The 5665-nt window shown below is 17.7% G+C and overlaps 1 non-coding gene across 1 annotated transcript; it reads right to left on the reverse strand.

Annotated features, from left to right (window-relative positions):
- Window positions 1-5173: 5173 nt before the first annotated feature.
- LOC145247719 (U6 spliceosomal RNA) lies at window positions 5174-5275 on the reverse strand. The gene has a single exon (XR_013863287.1). It is a non-coding gene; the product is annotated as a U6 spliceosomal RNA (small nuclear RNA).
- Between the last annotated feature and the right edge of the window lie 390 nt (window positions 5276-5665).

Genomic DNA, 5665 nt, shown 5'->3' on the forward strand with positions numbered 1-5665 from the left:
ATTATTATTATTATTATTATTATTATTATTATTATTATTATTATTATTATTATTATTATTATTATTATTATTATTATTATTATTATTATTATTATTATTATTATTATTATTATTATTATTATTATTATTATTATTATTATTATTATTATTATTATTATTATTATTATTATTATTATTATTATTATTATTATTATTATTATTATTATTATTATTATTATTATTATTATTATTATTATTATTATTATTATTATTATTATTATTATTATTATTATTATTATTATTATTATTATTATTATTATTATTATTATTATTATTATTATTATTATTATTATTATTATTATTATTATTATTATTATTATTATTATTATTATTATTATTATTATTATTATTATTATTATTATTATTATTATTATTATTATTATTATTATTATTATTATTATTATTATTATTATTATTATTATTATTATTATTATTATTATTATTATTATTATTATTATTATTATTATTATTATTATTATTATTATTATTATTATTATTATTATTATTATTATTATTATTATTATTATTATTATTATTATTATTATTATTATTATTATTATTATTATTATTATTATTATTATTATTATTATTATTATTATTATTATTATTATTATTATTATTATTATTATTATTATTATTATTATTATTATTATTATTATTATTATTATTATTATTATTATTATTATTATTATTATTATTATTATTATTATTATTATTATTATTATTATTATTATTATTATTATTATTATTATTATTATTATTATTATTATTATTATTATTATTATTATTATTATTATTATTATTATTATTATTATTATTATTATTATTATTATTATTATTATTATTATTATTATTATTATTATTATTATTATTATTATTATTATTATTATTATTATTATTATTATTATTATTATTATTATTATTATTATTATTATTATTATTATTATTATTATTATTATTATTATTATTATTATTATTATTATTATTATTATTATTATTATTATTATTATTATTATTATTATTATTATTATTATTATTATTATTATTATTATTATTATTATTATTATTATTATTATTATTATTATTATTATTATTATTATTATTATTATTATTATTATTATTATTATTATTATTATTATTATTATTATTATTATTATTATTATTATTATTATTATTATTATTATTATTATTATTATTATTATTATTATTATTATTATTATTATTATTATTATTATTATTATTATTATTATTATTATTATTATTATTATTATTATTATTATTATTATTATTATTATTATTATTATTATTATTATTATTATTATTATTATTATTATTATTATTATTATTATTATTATTATTATTATTATTATTATTATTATTATTATTATTATTATTATTATTATTATTATTATTATTATTATTATTATTATTATTATTATTATTATTATTATTATTATTATTATTATTATTATTATTATTATTATTATTATTATTATTATTATTATTATTATTATTATTATTATTATTATTATTATTATTATTATTATTATTATTATTATTATTATTATTATTATTATTATTATTATTATTATTATTATTATTATTATTATTATTATTATTATTATTATTATTATTATTATTATTATTATTATTATTATTATTATTATTATTATTATTATTATTATTATTATTATTATTATTATTATTATTATTATTATTATTATTATTATTATTATTATTATTATTATTATTATTATTATTATTATTATTATTATTATTATTATTATTATTATTATTATTATTATTATTATTATTATTATTATTATTATTATTATTATTATTATTATTATTATTATTATTATTATTATTATTATTATTATTATTATTATTATTATTATTATTATTATTATTATTATTATTATTATTATTATTATTATTATTATTATTATTATTATTATTATTATTATTATTATTATTATTATTATTATTATTATTATTATTATTATTATTATTATTATTATTATTATTATTATTATTATTATTATTATTATTATTATTATTATTATTATTATTATTATTATTATTATTATTATTATTATTATTATTATTATTATTATTATTATTATTATTATTATTATTATTATTATTATTATTATTATTATTATTATTATTATTATTATTATTATTATTATTATTATTATTATTATTATTATTATTATTATTATTATTATTATTATTATTATTATTATTATTATTATTATTATTATTATTATTATTATTATTATTATTATTATTATTATTATTATTATTATTATTATTATTATTATTATTATTATTATTATTATTATTATTATTATTATTATTATTATTATTATTATTATTATTATTATTATTATTATTATTATTATTATTATTATTATTATTATTATTATTATTATTATTATTATTATTATTATTATTATTATTATTATTATTATTATTATTATTATTATTATTATTATTATTATTATTATTATTATTATTATTATTATTATTATTATTATTATTATTATTATTATTATTATTATTATTATTATTATTATTATTATTATTATTATTATTATTATTATTATTATTATTATTATTATTATTATTATTATTATTATTATTATTATTATTATTATTATTATTATTATTATTATTATTATTATTATTATTATTATTATTATTATTATTATTATTATTATTATTATTATTATTATTATTATTATTATTATTATTATTATTATTATTATTATTATTATTATTATTATTATTATTATTATTATTATTATTATTATTATTATTATTATTATTATTATTATTATTATTATTATTATTATTATTATTATTATTATTATTATTATTATTATTATTATTATTATTATTATTATTATTATTATTATTATTATTATTATTATTATTATTATTATTATTATTATTATTATTATTATTATTATTATTATTATTATTATTATTATTATTGGCTCACATGGAGCTTTCACGCAAGTCAACAAACGATCTGATTGGTAACCTGTGGTGTTCTCTGGAAGCTGAGTGACAACAAGTCTCCCCAGACGTCCAGATCTCTTCACCTTCTTCGATAGCATTTGCAAATGAATTTGCGTCATCGCAACAGCCTCTTACCATTGAGGTCTCGCTGGCAGTGCCCATTGGTTTATACTAGAATTTGAGTGGCACTAAGCCTCCCCAAGGTCCCAGTTATCTTCGCGCATGTCCAGTCGAGGTCTGGCCAGTGCTCTCTCCTCAGTCTTTCAGTCCTTCTTGAACCTTCTCGGCTCTTTGGTATCACTTTTCTTTTGGGGCGAACGGTGATGAGACAATGGGGGGAATGCATGATGGGGGTGTAGAATTTGTAGATATGCAGCTTCGGTGTTCTTTCATTTCTTCATTCATTGTAACGCTTCTTCGTTATATTGTATTCTTGTATTATTCTCCACATCCAAGGGTTTTCCTTAATAGTTCAGTCATTTTCATTATCGTTAGTCGTTGTATTTTTGCAGCTATTCCTCTGATTCCAATTTCTGACATTCTTTTTTCGAAGTTTTGCGGAATTGTTCTTAGTTCTCCTATTATCGGTACTATTTTTATTTTCTTCATCATCCAAATCCCTTTTAACTCTCTGGCTATCGCTGTGCATTTGCTTCGTTTCTCCTTTTCTTTCATATTCACCCTATGGTCAGCTGGGAGAGCAAAGTCTACGATTTGACAGGATTTTTCTTTTTTGTTAATTATTACGACATCTGGTCTTCTTGCTTGGATGGGTTTGTCCGTCTGTATGTCCATGTCCCATAGGATTTTGTGGTTCTCGTTTTCGAGTGCTGTTGCAGGTTTATGCTTGTACCATTTGTCTGTACGCTCAAAATTCAGTCGTTTTTTTTCACAATTCCCAGTGCACCGCCCTCCCCACTTGGACATGCCTGTTTTTGTATTCCTTTTGGGCTAGTTTGCTGCATTCACTTACTTTATGGTTTATCGTTTCGCCTCTTTATCCACAGAGTCTTCATTTGCTGTTTTCTTGTGTTTTATCGATCCTTGCTTTGATATGGTTGGTTCTTACCGAGTTATCTTGTGCTGCAGTTATTAGAGATTCGGTTTCTCGGTTTATATGTCCTTTTCGCATCCATGTCCAGGTGTTTTCGTTATTCTCATTTTTTTGTCATTCTTAGGAATCTTCCGTGGAGGTGTTTCTCTTCCCATTTCTCTTTTCTCGTTTTGTCATTTGTCTCTCTGTTTTCTGTTTTTTTTTTTTCAGTGTCTCTCGCTGCCATAATTATCCTTTCAGTGTTTTGCATTATGTATTTTTCTAGTTCTCTTTTTGTGTCCTTCACACAGTCTTCTATACAGATCAATCCTCTCCTGCCGTCTTTCCTTTTCACGTAGAGTCTGTCAATATCGTCCTTAGGGTGTAATGTATTATGCATGGTCATGAGTTTCCTGGTTTTCTGGTCGAGTTGGCTCAGTTCTTCTTTTGTCCACACTATAAACGGTCCAGAGTATCTTACTAGTTATACTGCCCATGTATTTATACATTTTATTAAGTTTCAGCTATATAATTTCGTTTCGAGGAGTTTTCTTGTTCTCTTAGGTATTCTTTTCCAATTCTTACTTTCATTTCTGTTGCTTTGATGGCATCTGATTGCAGAATTCCCAAGTTATTATTATTATTATTATTATTATTATTATTATTATTATTAGTATTATTATTATTATTATTATTATTATTATTCACACAAGCATCATCAAAAATTGTTCTTTGATAACAACTTGTGGTGTTCCCTGGAGTTTGAGTGACAACAAGTCTCCCCAGATTTCCAGTACTCTCCGCTTCTTTCGATAACCTTTGCAAAATATTTGCGTTATCGCAACAGCCGCTTACCATTTATTTCTCGTTGGCAGCGACCATTGGTCTTCACTGGAATTTGGGTGACAATAAGCCTCCCAAGGTCTCAGTCTTCTTTGCGCATCTCCAGCGGAGGTCTGGCTAGTGCTTTCTCTCCTCGGTCTTCTCCTCCTCCTTGACCTTCATTATTTAGTGCGGTGCCTGTTTATGGTGACACTCACAAAAAAAAGAAAAGAAAAATGGGTGCGGTTTAAAAATATAGAACGCTTCACGAATTTGCGTGTCATCCTTGCGCAGGGGACATGCTAATCTCTGTATCGTTTCAATTTTAGTGTATGTTCTGCCGAATTGTATTCTCTTCCTTTTTCGTTTTTCCATTTTTCTTTCTCCTTTCTTTCTTCCTATCTTTTTTCTCTTTATTTTGATGTGCACTTTTTATTTTCCCCTCGTCTTCTTTCTTTTTCACATATTTTTTATTTTGAATATCACGTGATAAATAGTGTGCTTTAAACTCCTGTAAAAGTTTTATTACTGACTTTTGTATAAGTAATATCTCCTGAAGAGGTCTTTAGTTACCAATACCTGGTTGACTGAAACATGCTCATGAATGTGTAGCAATATATAAATGCTTAGGCAAAACAAGTAAAAAAGTATATATATATATATATATATAGATATACATACATATATATACATATATATATATGTGTGTGTGTGTGTGTGTGTGTGTGCGTGTGTGTGTGT

This window comes from Euprymna scolopes, chromosome 25 (assembly GCF_053919585.1).
Source record: "Euprymna scolopes isolate OS-2025 chromosome 25, ASM5391958v1, whole genome shotgun sequence".
Taxonomy (NCBI): domain Eukaryota; kingdom Metazoa; phylum Mollusca; class Cephalopoda; order Sepiida; family Sepiolidae; genus Euprymna; species Euprymna scolopes.